At 52.5% G+C, this 18,050-nt stretch overlaps 1 protein-coding gene across 6 annotated transcripts in view; it reads left to right on the forward strand.

The window, feature by feature from the left end:
• Positions 1-18,050, forward strand: part of GRAMD4 (GRAM domain containing 4) — a 100,743-nt gene that overhangs the window by 54,588 nt on the left and 28,105 nt on the right. The gene's annotated exons all lie outside the window — the stretch shown is intronic.

Consider the following 18,050-nt stretch of genomic DNA (forward strand, 5'->3'; position numbering starts at 1 on the left):
CCCAGGAGAGGAGAGGGTTCCGTGAGAGTATCTAGCAGAAGCCCTGGCCTGGGGCAGGGGGCCTCCAGGGGGAGGGATTCCTTGGGTGGAGATGGGAGGGGGGAGGCAGACAGGGAGACAGGTCGGCGGGGTCCTTGTGATGCTGTCAACTTAGATTCATTTTGAGATGGGTCAGGACCCAGTTACTAAACCAAGACAGAAGCCTAGGGCACCGCTTGGCTGATGGACCTTGTTGAAAAGGTCTTCCTGGTCACGGCGCTCGGCTCCTGGCCCCCTGGGACCCCGCTTGTGCTTTCTGCCATTTGTGCTTTGCCAAAGGACTGCCTAGTCTGGCTCCCCATCAGCTTCTGTAGCGAAACCACACACTTCAGCTCTGACAGCATGTGGGAGGGCAATTACGGGCACTTTTTTAATTATGAAAAGTTTCGCATCCTCACAGAAATAGAGCAAATAGCGTAACGAATGTCTCACGTGCCTGCCATCAGCTTCAACAAAATCAGTTCATAGCCAGGCTGTTTCCTCTGCACCCCCATCTCCCCCCCACACCCCCACCTCCCCCCCGAGGCCCCACCTCCCCCACTGATTATTTTGAAGTCAGCCTCAGCTGTCCTATCATTTCATTTGTGAATATTTTAATATGCAGTGTAGTATGTTCTAAAAACCAAGGCCACGAGTCCAATATCCCAACTAAAAAAAAAAGTTTTTTTAATATCCGCAGAGATCCAGCTTAAATTCAACTTTCCCTAAAACAAACCAACCAACCAGCCAACCAGTTGCCATTGACCTGATTTCGACTCATAGGGCCCCTATAGGACAGAGTAGAACTGCCGTATAGGGTTTCCAAGTAGGGGCTGCTGGATTTAAACTGCTGACCTTTTGGTTAGCACCCAAATGCTTAACCACAGCGCCACCAGGGCTCCCAACTTTCTCTGAGTGTCTCATAATTTTTTTGCATCTTTGAATCAACAGCCAGACCAGGCTGTATGTTGTGATTGGTTGGCTTATCTCTGACATCACCCACTCTGTAGGCTCCCTCTGCTTCGCCCTTTTCCCCCTTTTGTTGAGGAGCCAGGTCACTGCCCGTGGAGTTGCCTACACTGGACTTTGCTGATTGGGTCCCCGGGTATTAGCATGTGATGTAGCCTGGCTGTTGTCCCCTCTACTTCCTGCAGGGAGGACCTAGACACTCGATAGAATTCAGGGTGATCTTTTGGGGGGCTCTTTTGTTGGTGGTGTGTCCTTCCAGGAGGTGATTTTTTTTCTTTAATGTTAGGGTCTCGATGATTATTGCTAAGACCCATGATTTCACTGATGACGGTGATAGCTGCCGCTAAGTCGACTCTGACTCACGGCGACTGTATTAGCTCTTTGGTGCTGCTGTAACAGAAATACCACACGTGGGGGGGCTTTAACAAGCAGGATTTTATTTTCTCACAGTTTAGGAGGCCAGAAGTCCGAATTCAGGGTGCCAGCTCTAGGGGAAGGCCCTCTCTCTCTCTCTCTCTGTAGCTCTAGGGGAAGGTCCTTGTCTCTTTTCAGCTTCTGTTTCTTGGTTGCTTGGAGATCTCATGTGCCCTGGTGTCTACCTCCCCCCATCTGTGCTTGCTCGCCTGTGCCTAATCAGCCTGGTTTATATCTCAAAGGTGGTTGGTTTAGATGCAGCGGACCCTGAAATCGCTTAATTAACATAATAGAGAAAACCATATTCCCAGATGGGATTATACCCATAAGTACAGAGGTTAGGAATTACAAGACATATTTTTGGGGGACACAGTTTAATCCCTAACAGTGACCTTATGTACAGCAGAATGAAACATTACTTGGTCCTGCGTCATCCTCACAGCCGACAGCATGTTTGAGTCCATCATTGGAGCTACTGTGCCAGTCCCTCTCCCCGAGGGTCTCCCTCACCCTTAGTGGCCTCTGCATCTCCAAACATGATGTCCTCCTGTAGTGATTGATCCCTCCTGATAATGTGCTCAAAGCAAGCAAGTCAGACAATGTTCTGCTGTGATCCGTAGGTTTTTATGGGCTAATTTTTGGCAGTAGATTGCCAGGCCTTTCTTCCTAGTCTTGTCTCTGTAAAAACAGCATGGGGGCAGTGTCTGACCTCCTCCAACCCCACAAGGGGGAAGGAAGACCAAGATCAACAGCACAAAGCTGACTTCCATGAGGTGGAGGAGGCCAGACAAGCCTCCTCTCTCTGCCATCTTTACTAATTCTGACACCAACCATCCTTCACACAGCACTCTTGACTTCTCTGCTGCGTTTGATAATTCATTGTGATAACCACACAGAACTCACAGAGCACACTCACCCTAATAAATTATGGGGTTTATTAGGGAAGTAACAGGTAGAATTCAGGCTCAGGAACACTCAGGATACAGTTCTTCCATCAGGACGACCTCTTCCCAGCCGTGCTTGCAGGCACGCCTCTCCCTGGCCCTCAGTCTCTGCCCAAAGGCACTCAGCTTTCTCTCTCCATGGGCCAGGAGAGACCCCAGGCTGCTCGGTCTTTCCTATTGGTCTCTCCTTCCTTGGTGGTGGGTTCCCCTTCTCTGCTCTGGAATTAGCTGTCTTTTAAGGCAAAACTGACCAATCCCCTTGGTAGGCCACAGTTACCCTATCATACAGTCACCTGGGTGGGAGTTACAAGACCATGGCTGGAAAGGCCACACACAAGAGTAATTAACTGCACCGCAGTCTTAGTGTGAAAGCTCCGCTGAAACCTACCCGCCCTGGGTGACCCTGCTGATACTTGAATACCGGTGGCATAACGTCCAGCATCACGGCAATGGGGAAGCCACCACAGCACAGCATGCTGACAGGCGGGCGGTAGACCATTTCATTAGAGGCTGAGGGTGGTCATTTTTCTCCTTCTGCCTTTCTTTCTCCATTCGCTACCTGACGCGTTTCTGAAAGCCAACTTCCCTTCATCAACTGTTTGGTCCCCCTGAGGTGTCGTCCATACAGGAAAGTCTGGAGGCGTGCGTGACTTCCCCCCTTTGTTTCCCAGTTCTCAGAATAATGAGCTGGTGTCAAAGGTGACCGGTGATGGTGTTGTTTTATTTGCGTTTGGCGTCATCGTGAGGTCACGGGTTTAACCGTACGTGAAGCGCTGTAATCATCGTAGTTGCCATCTCCGTGATACTCACCCCTGTGGTCTGAGAGAGCCCTTGCTTTGTGGTGTAACAAGATATTCCAGGTTCATCTTAACCATTTCTGCAAAGAGCCCTGGTTCCTTTTGGTGGAAAATGGTATCCAGAGACTCAGTGAAGATTCCAGGGCACTTGCTGCTGCTGGCTGGTCCTCCTTTCTCGGCCTTTTCAGCGGACGGGGCTGGGGCATCCGGAGATGACCTGAATTCACATCCAGAACCCTGGGCTTTTCCCCTCACCTCATCAAACTGCTGTCTCTCTTGTGCTGAGAATCCTGGTTCTCCGTGAGTGGCACCAACAACCGCTTGTTTGTTTTAATCTCTTAATAGCAGACACAGCAGCCTCAGAATAAAGTATCAGCACTACCGTCAACAACGGGATTACTAAAAACCGCTTTTGTTTGTGTTTGTTGGCAGTTCTTTTGTCTTCAGGGTAGCGCAGTCACATTGCTGTGTCTCCAAGTCGCGGGCGGGCGGGGCGCGTGCTCCTTCGCTGTGGCTGCGTCATCTACCCCGCACAGAGTTGGGCTTATTTGTTTTTGGTTTTTTCACTTTAAATTTTTGAGAATTGCTGGGATTTTTTAATTTTAACTTTTCTGACACAATTTTAGAGTTACAGAAAATTTATAAAATCAGTACAAAGGATTTCCCATACTCTTCACCTAGATTATTCCCCCAAAGTTAATATTTTTCCATATTTGCTTTATCTGTGCCCCCTCCTACCGTCCTTCCCTCCTATCCATCCCTCTGTCCATCCATCCATCCGTCCATCCATCCATCCATCCATCCATCCATCCATCCATCCATCCGTCTGTCCATCCGTCCATCCGTCCACCCACTTACCCATCTACTCACTCGCCCATCTACCCATCCATCCATCATCCTCCCGTCTATCCACCTATCCATCCATCCACCATCTGTCTTTTTTTTTTAGCTGTGTGAGAGTCGTTTGCAGACTTGATGCCCCCTTAAGCTTGCAATACTCTTGTGAATTCCTGAAAGCAAAGATACATAACCACAGAACAGTATAGTTATCAAAGTCGGGAAATTAACATTGGTGCCGTATACTATTATCCACGACCTTATTCAGTTTTCACTATTTTGCCCCAGTAATTGTCCTTTATAGCAAAATAAAATCCCGAATCGCACGTTGCGTTCATTTGTCCTATCTCTTTGGTCTCCTTTAATCTGGAGCAGCCCCTCTGTCTTCCCTTGGGTGTCCTGACATTGACATTTGTGAAGAGCACAGACCAGTTACTCTCTAGACTGCCCCTCAAGAGGCTTTGTGTTCTTTCTGGTCATGATTAGGTTCAGGTGATATAATCTTGTCCCCAGTATCACATAAGTGATGGTATGTCCTTGTCACTGCACTGTGTCAGGAGGCACGTGATACCATTTTGTCCAACTATGCCTGGAGGCCCTGGGTGGTACGAATGGCTAAGCACTCGAGTACTTCCTGGAAGGTTGGTGGTTCAAACTCACCCAGAGACGAGTGGGAAGACAGGCCTGGCGATCTGCTTCTGAAAGGTCATGGCCTTGAAAACCCTGTGGAGCAGGCTGTTCTGCACACCCGGGGCCACCAGGAGGCGGAATCAACTCTGCAGAAACTAGTAACGACAACAACAACACACGGTGTGGTAATTTCTGTTACAAGTTATTTTTTATTGCTGATGTAAAATGGTTTATGGGGCTCCGAAGTCAAGGCAAACTAAGAGAAGCTGAGTTCCTTTCCCTGTTCTCCCCCCCCGTTCACTCCCTTCCCCTACAGATAACCAGTTTTCTTTTAATTTTACTGTTTATCCTTCCATTAAAATGTTTATAGAACGAACGTGTGTTCGTTCTTACCTTTCCGCTTAGTAAACATCAGCACGTTCACTCTTCCCCCACACTTATATCCTGCGGATCAGATCACTCCAAATGCCACGTAAAGGTGTCCCCTGATCTGTTGTGCCTCTGCATTCGCTGTGTGGAGTCGTGTGCTTCAGTCAGCCTGTTCCCTGTTCATGGACAGTCTCCATCCTTTGCCATTAGAGAAGTTACAGGGAGTCCTTGCCAGGCTGGCTGTGCCTTGAGCACATGGGCTGTGCTTACTTATTTTTATACCCTGAACATCTAGCACGGTGTCTTGAATGCAGTATTAGTTCAGAGAATGGAGCAACTACATAATTGCAAAAAAACATAGAGTTGGAATTTGCACGGGAGAAGCTGTTCCCTTCTTCCATTATTTCCTTGATCTCAGTACCCAGAAGAATATAGTATATAAGAAAGGATAGAATACAATCTTGGGATCCACAGAGATGTTCTAGTTGTCATTAAACCTATTTCTGTGTGCTGGTTTGTTGATCCCTGGTCTGCAGGAGGGCATGTGTCTGAGGGGTACAGAAAGAGCTTTGGGTCTGGGTTTGGGATGCCAGGCTTCTAGTTCTTGACTCAGCCTCTAATTAGTGGGTAAACCCAGTGCTGTCGAGTCAATTCTGACTTATAGCGACCTTATAGGACAGAGTAGAACTGCCCTATAGAGTTTCCAAGGAGCGCCTGGCGGATTTGAACTGCCGACTCGTTGGTTTGCAGCTGTAGCACTTAACCGCTATGCCACCAGGGTTTCCTGTTAGTGGGTATCCGTGAACATTTTGAACATTTAACCATTTAGGGCCTTGCCCCCCGCCCCCGCCCTGTCCGTAAAACGACTAAGTGGTCAGTGTTAAAATTCCATTCAGTTGTCTCTGGTACTTTCTCTCAGAAAGCAGAACCATTATTCTTCATGGAGAGGAGGTAATGGCCTGACCATACTGCTACTTTCTTCGCTTATTAAATATTGAAGATCACAAATGTTCCTGTGAGAAAATGACATCGGGTGAAGATTGGCTTGTGGCTGAAGGCAGGATCCTGAATTTGTTAAAGAAGCACATAAATAAATTAAAGCATCGTGCATTTTCTTTTAGCCCCAACTTCACATTTCAACCATTGCTGGTTTTCAAGGATAAATACATGATATCCCACAGTTTCTGTACATGAGTTTGCATTTATTGATCACCTGCTGTGTGCAGGCTCTGGGGAATGAAGCTTTCCCGCAGCGTGAGGTGCTCTCACAGGCTCTACCCCAGAGCAGGTGGTACACTCACAGATGGTTGAACACAGAGAAAACAAAAGGGTATCCGTAAACCACACTCCAGCGCCGCTGCTCTGTGGGGCCAGTCCCTTCTGAGGCCCTGGGAGGGGCCCTGGCAATGGATTCTCTTGGTCATGCCTCTTGGTAAAAATTTGCAAAAGTAAGATACATTTACGGGCATTGACAGGTGTCAGCTAGGTGAATTGTTAGGGGTCCTGGTGTAAGAACGGCTTCCAGGAATAGCCCTCCGGCCCACGGAGCCGACTCCCCTGGCACTGTCACATGGCGTGTGAAGAAGTTGAGGAGAAGAAACATTCAGAGCCAGGAGCTAGTCTATGGTATCCTTCTGGTGAGCAGCTGTGTAACATTGTAACCAGAAGATCCGGGTTTCTGCAGATGCCGGAGTAAAACCAAAGCTCTGATTGTATCTCCAGTCAGGACGGTCCTTGCAAATGCAGCGTATAAATTATAAATTCACCTTCTTTTAAACGTCTTTCGATAGGAACTATGTGAAGGGAATTTATCAGAATTCTTGTGTTTATTCAGCATAAGTGTATAGCACGGCTATAAATAGCATGAATGTCTCTGATTTGACAGCCGCCTAAACGTTTACACAGTGTCATCGGTAATGAACTCTGAAGTGGAAGGAAACTTTCTGAGCTGTTAATGAGAGAAAACAAATTTTGCTCAACAGAGGAAAGCTAGTTTTCATTCCCGTGCCTCTACAGAAAATGATGTTATAGACTCTTACCAGGTAAAGAGGTGATCAGAGAAGATGCAGCTCCTTGGCTGGGTCTGGTGTTCTGGGGTCTGACATTTCTACCTCTGTTCTCCCTGTTTATTTGGTGGTGGTGGGCTGAGAGGATGAACTCCCAGGGCCCAGGGACTGGTCCGGTCTGGTTCTGTTTCTGTCATGATGCATTTATTAAAGGGTTTCTGCCCGTGAGGACAGGGCTGGGTCCCGTGGATGGATAGCAGGTGGGTGACCCAGACAGACAGAAGGGAGCAAGCAGATTGAATGAGTAGAAGATGAAGACAGATAATATAGACGAGAGGTGCTAACTAAAAGGTTGGTGGTTCAAACCTGCCTAGCGACTGTGAGGGAGAAAGACCTGGCAGTCTGTTCCTGTAAAGGTTACAGCCTACAGAACCCTATGGGGCAGTTCTACTCTGTCTCGTGGTGTCACTGTGAGCCAGAATTGACTTGATAGCACTTAACAACAGCAACAACAGACATCTGTATTACATAGATTTTTTTCAAGGGAAAAAAAAACCAACAAAGTTTCATGTTGTTGTTAGGTGCCATCGAATGGATTTCGGTTCATAGCGACCCTAGGTACGACAGAACGAAACACTGCCCGGTCCTGTGCCGTCCTCACAATTGTTGTTATGCTTGAGCCCATTGTTGCAGCCACTGTGTCAATCCATCTCTTTGAGGGTCGTCCTCTTTTTTGCTGAACCTCCACTTTACCAAGCATGATGTCCTTCTCCAGGGACTGGTCCTTCTCGATAACATGTTCAGAGTACGTGAGACAGTCTCGCCATCCTTGCTTCTAAGGAGCATTCTGGCTGTATTTCTTCCAAGATAGATTTGTTCGTTCTGTGGCAGTCCATGGTCTATTCGTATTCTTTGGCAACACCACAACTCAAAGGCATCAGTTCTTCTTCGGTCTTCCTTATTCATTGCCCAGCTAGAATTTCATGGCCTTTAAGAAAATTAGATGTCTGATTGCCTGGGCTTTGCATTTCACATTTCTGGATCACTGCCATTGCCAGATGAAAGTCTGCTCTTTGTTAATTGTTCCCTGACCGTGCTCGGCCTGAGGCTGCCCCTTGCCTGGGACAGGAGGTCTTGGAGCACGGGGGAGAGCTGGTCCACCAAGCAGCATTGCTGGGTGAGGATGAGGCCTGCACTGTGTCGCCCTGGGGTGCCGACTGCTTAGCCAGAGGGGATGCTTGGCCTTGGTGGCCTGGCTGTGTTATTCCGGCTGCCTGTTCCCATAGTCTAGCAGGATCACTCATGCTCTGGATGATGGTAGAGGCGAGTTCCACGGGGAGTGTTAAGTCAGGAGCCACTGCTCATCTCTGTAGCCTCTCTTGTCAGCTCTCTGTGTCCTGCCCCACAGGACAGGTCGCCAGCTCTTTGGGCCACTGGTGAGAAGGGTTGGTGCTTTCCTCATTTGCAGTGGCACCACTGAGGTCCTGCATGCACAGTGAGCAGAGAAGTTCCCCAGGCCAGCATGCCCTCCCCGTACTCTGCCACCTCCTAGTGCGGTTCCCACCTCCTGAACCCTTCGTCTGCATGGATGAGGCTGCCCTGATGGGGAGGGGCTACCCAGTGACATTGGTGAAGTATCAAGGTAGCACTTGGAGTGGTCTGACATTCCAGCTCCTTAGGGGGCCCCTTTTTCATCTACATCTCACCACTGCTACGAAACTGGACTCGCCTGGGAGACAGTGAAGCTAGCTGCTGCTTATCTATGAATTCCCACAGCATAGGCCCAGTACCTGGCAGCTAGTGTATGCTCAATGCACATTTGGATGGAAGAATGGATGGAAGGAAGGAAGGGTGGATCAATGAGTGGGTGAGTGGGTGGATGGATGGGTGAGTGAAGAGATGGATGGACAGATGGATTGATCAGTGGGTGGGTGAGTAGGTGGGTGGACAGGTGGGCTGATGGGTTGGTGAGTAGATGAATAGACGGATGGTGGGTGGATGGATGGATGAATGAATGAATGGGTGGATAGATGGATGGATGGACAGATGGATGGGTGAGTGGGTGAATGTGGGGATGGATGGATGAATGGGTCGATGGGCTGTTGAGTAGATGGATAGATGAATGGATGGATGGGTGGGTGGATGGATGGATAGATGGGTGGGTGGGTGGATGGATGGATGGGTGGATAGATGGATGAATGAGTGAGTGGGTGGGTAGATAGATGTATAAACAGATGGATGGGTCAATGCGTGGGTGAGTGGGTGAATGTGGGGATAGATGGATGAATGGGTTGATGGGTTGGTAAGTAGATGGACGGATGGGTGGGTGGATGGATGGATGGGTGGGTGGATGGGTGGGTGGGTGGATGGATGGATGGATGGATGGGTGGGTGGATGGATGGGTGGGTGGATGGATGGACAGGTGGGTGGATGGATGGATGGGTGGATGGATGGATGGGTGGATAGATGGATGAATGAATGAGTGGGTGGGTAGATGGATGGATGAACAGATGGATGGGTCAATGGGTGGGTAAGTGGGTGAATGTGGAGATAGATGGATGAATGGGTTGTTGGGTTGGTAAGTAAATGGACAGATGAATGGATGGGTGGGTGGATGAATGGATGGGTGGGTAGGTGGGTGGATGAATGAGTGGGTGAGTGGTGAATGGGTAGATGGAGAGGTGGGGGATGGGTGGATGGATAGGTCAATGGGTTGGTAAGTGAATGGATAGCTGAATGGATGGATGGGTGGGTAAGTGGATGGATAGATGAATGGATGGGTGGGTGGATGGATGAATGGGTGGGTAGGTGGGTGGATGAATGAGTGGGTGAGTGGTGGATGGATAGGTAGGTGAATGGGTAGATGGAGAGGTGGGGGATGGGTGGATGGATAGGTCAATGGGTTGGTAAGTGAATGGATAGCTGAATGGATGGATGGGTGGGTTAAGTGGATGGATAGATGAATGGATGGGTGAGTGAATGGATGGGTGGGTTGTTCCCTCCACTGGGGATACCCCCTGCACATCCTTTGAGGCCCCTCTGGAAGCTCCCACCAGAGCCTGCCCAGCCCCCATGTGCACCTCCTGTGCTCCCACCTGTCTGGTGTTTGGTCCCCAGGTGCAAGTTTCCTGTGTGCCACCTTTCCTTCCTGGTGAGCTTGCCCACTTGGGGGCTCAAGACCATCTACTTACCAACCCACCCACCCATTGCCCCCCACCCACACTGAGCCCAGGTGCGTAGCAAAGAGCTTGTTGCCTGGTGGTCATGGGAGAGGACTGAGTTGTGTGTGTAAGGGGGCACAGCTGCTGGGTGCCAAGCACTTGGTCAGAGAGAGATGGAGAACGAGGGCATGGCATGGGGGATGAGAGTCTTCACCGTCAGATGTGTGCTGTTCCTGGCTCCGGGGTCCTGCAGTGGTGGTGTACACGGTTCCTGGCTTTGGGGTCCTGCACTGCTGGTGTACATGGTTCCTGGCTTCGGGGTCCTGCAGTGGTGGTGTACATGGTTCCTGGCTTTGGGGTTCTATACTGCTGGTATACATGGTTCCTGGCTTTGGGGTCCTGCACTGCCGGTGCACGCAGTGCTGGCATTGGGGTCCAGGGCAGCAGAGCCCACAGAAGTCAGATGCAGGCGCTACCATCTGTTGCTCAAAGACAGTCACAGGTTCCTGAAAATCAGGTGTCCTGGGTGAAAGAATGACTGAGGTCCTACTTCTTATGACAGTGAAACCTGTGGAAGCTGGAGCTTGATTGTGAGAGCTGGAGCTTGATGGACTGCCTTGTTTTCCAGGTCTCACCGGTTTCCTGCCTTTGTCAGGGTGTGCAGTCTTACTATTTTTCTATTGCTTGTTTTAGAGGAAAATATTTTAATTTTCCTTCTTTGACAGGTTTCCATCTGACACGGGTTCCAGGTTTCTCAGGTGTTAGTATTCTTTCACATGGCAAAAATGATAACATGCTACTTGCCACCCCAAACCCCATCTGCCACCCTAAAATGTAACCGAAGCACAATGACGTGCCAACGGGTAAGCAGCAACTTGTCATGTTGAAAAGTAAAGTGGGTAAAACATTGCTTACTGGTCCCAAACAATCAGTATGGTGGTTGGCAGTGTTCATTGTCCATAAATGTTATCTCTACGAACAGTAAGTAACAGTAGTAAGTAAACGTCAGGGGGAAATGCAGACAGAAGTTTACGAGAGAAGGCAGCTCCTGAAATGACCTGCTTTCCTCAGGTGAAGAAGAGAGGAGGATGCGAGCGGCCCTTTCTCCACTGCTGCTGAAAGAGGAGATAGCAAGTCGGCTCAGGAGCTCCACGTGATTCTCTGGCCACTTCTGGGGGCGGGGTGGGGGAGGGGAGGCAGTGGGGAGGCCATGGCTTGACCTTCTAGAAAGGTCTCTTGATGGTGAATTGGGCTGAGCTGCCCGGAGGTGTGGAGACCAGGTGGGAGGTTGCTCCAGAGTTCAGCGTGAGCGGAGGAGGTGCAGGGGCAGAGCCTTGGGTGGGCGGGGCCTCCAGGTGTGCCAACCTCCTGCTCTGGCCAGGTGGCAAGGCAGCTTTCTGCATAGGCCCTAAGTCTGCAGTCCTGGCTTGCTGCTGGAAAGGAGTTTTATTTAAGGGTTATCACTTGATTTTTATTTTTGCCTGAAGTGGGGCCTGTTGAATCGGGTGCCAGGAGGATTCCTGCTTGAGAGTTCTACTTTTGCAGGTTTTAAAATAGCCTCCAGCACTGTTTTCCTTCCTCTCAGTAACGTCCAGTGGGGCAGGAGTATGGGGCTGGGTGGCTGCCTTCAGCTGTCATCCGGTTCCCTGGGCGGAGGTGGCTGAGGCCAGGTGGTCTCCTCTGCTGCCTTTGATTTGGGGATGGCCAGTCTGCACTTGAGAGGATGCTCTTGGGGGTGCACCGGAGTCACCGCTGACTTTGCTGCCCTGTCCCTCTCCCTCCAGACACGGGGTGGGGGTAGACCTGAAGGGTGGCCTCCTCCAGCCTCTGTCCTAGGCCATTTTTGTAGGAAAGGCTTCATTATGGCATGTTCTTCTTGTCTTCAGGAGTCCCCATGGCGGTAGCTCATTTTGCCAGGTCCCTTTGAAAGCAGTGGCCAGCGAGTAAATAACACAGGTTGCGTGCTCAGCTGGAGCAGCTTGTTAGGGGAGTTGACACGGATTGTTTAGACAGCTGGCCGTATGGACATAGCATTTGGATGAGCTCATGGGAGACCTGGGGGTCTGAGGGTTCCTGTGGCCTCATGGAGTGTTCCTGGGTGCCCCCCCTCCCCGGTCACACTCTGCTGGCCCTCTGCTGTCGGGGCCGGGGTTGGGGTGTAGGGACCGGCCTCATCCCCTCAGCAGGGGCTGGCACCCCACACCTGCACAGTCTCGCGCTCCTTCCTGTTGTCTGGCCTGAGGCCACAGAGCTCTCTGACCTGCTCATGTGGGCGTCTTTGTTAGCTGAAACCCAGCGAAGCGAACTCGAGGATTGCAGTACAGAGTTCTCTCTCTGGGTGCGCCCTTGGAACTAAGGGCGTTTTGGGGTCTGACTCATTCCTTGGCCCAGACATTTTGGCTCCCCGTGGCCTCCCTGGGCTTCTATGCCCCTGACAGGCCCCGGCAGTCTGTACCATGTCAGCCGACACCGCCCCAAGGGCTCAGCCCATGATGGCTGCCCCTCCTTGGAGTGGAGCCAGTGACCTGGGTAACCTCAAACCTTCTACCAAGTGGCTCTCCAGCCCTGCAGAGCTGCAATTCTGTGGTCTGACATGCTGGGGCTGCAGCTTTCACTGATGGAGACCCTCCCTGTACTTGGGTGAACCTCCCCTGTTACCTAGGTGAGCCTTACCTGCAGTTAAGTGAACCTTGTGTTATGTTGGTGAGCCTCACCTGTATTTAGGTGAATCTCCCGTTACCTAGGTGAGCCTTACCTGCACTTAACTGAACCTTCTGTTACCTGGGTGAACCTCCTGTTCCGTAGGTGAACCTTACCCATTACGTAGGTGAACCTCCCCTTTACATAGCTGCTGGCAGGTATGAAATTGAGTGCTTCCCTCCCCACGGGTGTGGTTTTGCCAGCCAGGTGCAGCGGGAATCTGAGGGGTAATGCAGGCAGAGGGTCTCATGAGAGTGAAGGCCCCTTCTGCAAAGCAGCCCGTGAGTGCGTGGAGTCAGGACACGCTTATAGATGGTTACAGCAAACAAGCGTGTCCCCTCAGCTGTGCACTTTTCATAAGCGTTTAGAGAAGGTCGCAGAGTGCTTACATTGTCGGGGTCTTGGCATCTGCCAGGCATGGCAGCGTGTGGGGGTGCTGGTGAATTTGCTACAGGTGGGCTTGGGGGCACAGCTGGGGTGGTGAGGAGGATGCTGAGAGAGTGTGGCTGCTGGGTACCCCGTGCCCCCAGAGGGTCATCTGACCTGCTAGAGGAGGATCCCCATGTTTTGTGACACTGGGACTACAGGGACAGGAAGGTCCCCCTGGGGTCATGTGCTGCTCTGCAGAGCCGAGATCTTCCTCAGAGAACCAGAGTCCTCACTGTTCCAAGCCCAGCTCCCTTCATGACCCCTCCTTTCACAGTGGTGGCCTCAGGCCGACACTGTCTCTGGCCAGCGAGGGGCCTGGCCGCCCGGGGCAGTGACCACCTCCCAGACCTTTTTAGGCTGCTGCATGTGTGGAGGAGCGCTGGTGACACAGTGGTTAAAAGAGTTCAGCTGCTAGCCAGAAGGCCAACAGTTCAGTCTACCAGCCACTCCGTGAAAACCCTATGGGGCAGCTCTGCTCCAACCTACAGGGTCAGTATGAGTTGGAATCTAACTGATGGCACCGGGTTTAGGAGTAGACCTTTGTCACAGTGGCCTGAGGATACCCGTACAGGGAGCATCTGAGGGGCCCACTGCTCACTCTGTGTGTGGCATTGCTCCTCACCTCTGTCCCCCAGGAGACCCTCTCGGCCCTTAACTGATGGGGGAGTGGGCGCTGTTCTGGGGGCCCTGCATTGTTGGGCTTGTGGGGGGCTTAGCATATGAGGAGGTTTCAGGCTTCTGTACCCACAGCAGTGGAGGATTTCCCGGGACTGGGGCCTGGGGCTCTGGGGGACAGCTGGGGCACCTGGGAGGTGGCCTGAGCAGAGAAGGAAGCTTGGAGCTGTGGCTGTGACGACTCACAGAAGGTCACAGAGGTGACCTTCTCAATGACCAGGTCAGAGCTTTCCTCTGGGCAGAAAATCGGCCCTCCCATCTCTTTTCTTACTGTGAGAGGAAAAGGGAAAATCGATGCCTGGGTTCTGTAGTGCCTTTGTCCTGTGGAAAGTGGCGGCTCCCTGTGCTGCGACTGACCTGAATATGTCACCGTCGGAGGGAGCTGGACCCATATTAGCCTGGTGGTGAGATCCAATCGTTTCAGTATTTGTAAGGAGAGCTGCCCAGCCTTGTGGGGAGCCGTAGGCTCAGAGAGAGGAGGAATTCACAGGAGATAAATAGTGAGAACTCCCGAGTGGTTTTCTCTATCCAGCTGTCTTTGTACCACCAGGGAGGCAGGAGTCTCTCCGTGGCTTTGCTGCTGACTGGAAAGCTAGCTGGCCAGAGTTGGAGGGTGCTGGTCTACAGTGGGCCTGAGCCCCAGGAGATGGTCGCTGTTCCACACAGTCTGCCCTGGGTGGCCAGGCCCCTCGCTGGCCAGAGAGAGCGTCGGCCTGTGCTGCATTTATGGAGGGAGCGGGCGTGGAGGGAGCTGGTGAGGTGGGCCTGGAAGAATGAGGACTTTTGCTCTCTGGGGAGGATCTCGGCTCTGCAGAGCAGCACCTGACCCCAGGGGGACATTCACCCAGACCAGGTAGGGGGGCGAGGGTCTCCCCTCAGTCCCTGGGCCAGCAGGAGCTCCTTTGGCCACAGATTATGGTCTCCAGGGAATCACGGTTGGCTGGTCATGGCCTCCAGAGATGCCATGTGCCAGTCCCCTGATCCTGTGCACGAGCCTTCCCACGTGGCAAAGGGGCTGTATGGTTGGTCAAGTGAAGGACCTGAGGTGGGTGATGTCCCGGATCACCTGGGCGGGCCCCTTGTTATCGCAGGGGTCCCTGTAAATGGAAGCGGGAGGAGGAGGGCCAGAGAAGGAGCCTCGAGGATGGCAGCAGAGACTGGAAGATACTACAAGGCTGGGTTTGAAGGTGGAGGAGGGGCTGTGAGCTGGGAGTGCAGAGGACTGTGGTGGCCTCCAGGAGCTGGAGGAGGGAAGGAGACAGCGTCTCCCCTGGAGCCTCCAGAAGGAACTTCTACAGGCCTGCCCACACCTTGATTTAGGCCGTCTGAGACTCGTGTGGGACTTCTGGCCTCCGCAGCTGTGGGAATAAATTTGTGTTGTTTTAGGACACTGAGTGCCACTGGGAAGGGGGGAAGTCAGGAGGGACAGTTGGAGGGGTTGTGGTGGTGAGTCCCACCCCTGGGGACATCCAAGCAGGTGGGGGGCGTTTGTCAGGGAGAGCCAGAGTCAAGGACACTGGGCCCCTCCCTGCCCAAGGCCCCTCCTTCCCTGAGATCCTTTGTGGGCCAAGCGTGTGTTCATACCCCCTGTGGACGGGGCGTGCACAGGTACCCCTGTGGGCGGGGCATGCACTGGTACACCCCTGTGGGCGGCGCGTGCACTGGTACCCCTGTGGGCGGGTTGTGCACTGGTACCTGCTGTGGGCGGGGTGTGCACTGGTACCACCCTGTGGGTGGGTTGTGCACTGGTACCCGCCGTGGGTGGGGCGTGCACTTGCACCCTTGCTGGCCGGTGTGGTGTGTGAGGCAGGTCTTGGGAAGGGACCTGTGTGTCCACACGTGTTCGCATTCATCTTGGGGCTGTGACAGGCCGCCCACCCAGGCTGAGGCTCTACCACATGCGGAAGCTGCACCACGTTGACCTTTCACAGCTTGGTGACACGGGGGGAGGGGGAGTGCAGGGCTGCTGAGTGAGGGAGAGTGATTTCCTGTAAGAAGAAGGAATGGATGTTAGTGAAGGCAGGGGTGGCTGCAGGGCTTCCACTAATGCATGTGGAGGGAAAGGAGGTGTCCAGGGCAGGCTTGACCTTCAGATGAGGCTCGAAATCAATGGACAGCACTGGGATTGGGGTACGTGTGGGTGTGGAGGGGCTCAGAGGAGCAGGCGGGGAAAGTGCCAGAACACTCCGAGTTTGCTCTTTCCTTCTGCCCAGGTAACCCGGCCAAGAGCGCATCTTTCCGGGGGCTAGACTGATAATGCGAAGTTTTCCACATGCTGACAGTCGCTGTTACACGTGAAGATGACAGAGAGACACGTGGTTTAAAAGCTTTGTCTTAGTTACCCAACCCAGCCCAACCCAACCCACCGCCGTCGAGTCAATTCCCACTCACAGCGACCCTATAAGGACAGAGTAGAATTTTGCCCCATATGGTTTCCAAGGCTGTAATCTTTATGGAAGCAGACTGCCACATCTTCTTCCCGTGGAGGCTGGTGGGTTCAAACTGCCGACCTTTCAGTTAGCAGCCGAGTGCTTAACCCCTGCACCACCAGGGCTCCTCAGTTACCCACCCAGTGCTGCCCTAACAAAATATGCAGCACGTGGGTGGCTTTAAGGAACAGAAGTGTATTGTCTCACAGTTCCAGAGGCTCAAAGTCTAAGTGAAGGTCTTGGCCATCCTTCCATGGCTTCCTCCTTGTTTCTGGCGTCTGCTGGCGATCCTTGGCGCCCTTTGCTGCTAGATGGGTCCGTGCGCGGCGTGTCTTCCCCCTGTTGTGTCTCTGTATCTATTCTGCCCTTTTTATACAGACAGCACTCAGTAGGGATTTGGTTTAGGACCCCCCGGTCTGGTATGATATCCCTGACATAACAAACCCCCCCAGACCAAACCAGTTGCTGCTGAATTAATTCTGCTTTGTGGCAACCCCACGCGTGCAGAACAGAACTGTGCTCCGGAGAGTGTTTAAGGCTGTGAGCTTTCGGAGGTGGATCTGGGCTTTCTTTTGCGGTGCCTCTGAACAGATTGGAGCCCTGGTGGCACGTGGCTAAGAACTCAGCTGCTAAACAAAAGCTTGACAGTTTGAATCCACCAGCTATTCCTTGGAAACCCTGTGTCCTACTCTGTCCTGTAGGGTCATTATGAGTCGGATTCGACTCGATGGCCGCAGATTTTCTGGGTGGACCGAGACCTTCAATCTTCTGGTCAGTAGCCAGCACTTAACTGGTTATCCACCCGGGAGCCCTGACATAACTAAAGAAACCCCTTTTCCAAGCAGAGCCATGTTTGTAGGTACAGAGATTAGCACTTCAACATAACTTTGGAGACACAGTTCAACCCATGACAAGGCCCGTGGCTTCCTTGGAGAACGCGTCTGAGCCTCTTTGCAGGTAGAGGTGACTGAGCCAGGTGAGCGCTCACCTTTGGAGAGGGAACCCTCCTGCCTTCATCTGCCGAGTACCTGGTTTGCAGGTTTCAGGACTGTGCCTCCACTGAGTCCCAACTGTATGCCTGGCGCATTGCTGGGGAGGGCCGGGGACTCCCTGGGAAGGAGGCTGTGTGGGCCGCCTGGGTCCATGAGGCAGGGCGCTCCATCTCAGGTGGACACAGAGCTGAGGATGGAGGTAAGGACACAGCCTCGCCTGGTGCCAGCGGGCATGCGGTCTCTTCTAGGAGGAAGGACTTTCAGGTGCCCCATGCCCCCCATCAACGGTGAGCCACCTGTACTTGGAGACACCAGTCCCGCCTACCAAGGAGCACACGAGGGCTCCCCAAGAGCCACTGGTCAGGCTGGGGCCAGTGTCTGGCCCGTTCACCTGTGGTGCCGCTCCCTGTGACACTGGAGCCTCCGCTCTGGGCAGGGGGTGTCTGTGTTGTTTCTGTGCCACCGCCAGCACTTCATACAGCCCCACACATTGTCCATGCTCTGTGGGTGTGTCCTGGGTGAAGGCACCGAGCGGAGCAGCAGGCTGGGGGCAGCTGCATCCCCTGGTGAGGTCAGCCTGGAGCCTAGTGGGGCTCATGGTGAAGGGCCAGGCTGGCGTTCTGTGCTCTGACCAAGGGGTTATGCAGTGGACCCTGATGCCTGTGTCTCCCCTGAGGTCC

This window comes from Elephas maximus, chromosome 4 (assembly GCF_024166365.1).
Source record: "Elephas maximus indicus isolate mEleMax1 chromosome 4, mEleMax1 primary haplotype, whole genome shotgun sequence".
NCBI lineage: Eukaryota > Metazoa > Chordata > Mammalia > Proboscidea > Elephantidae > Elephas > Elephas maximus.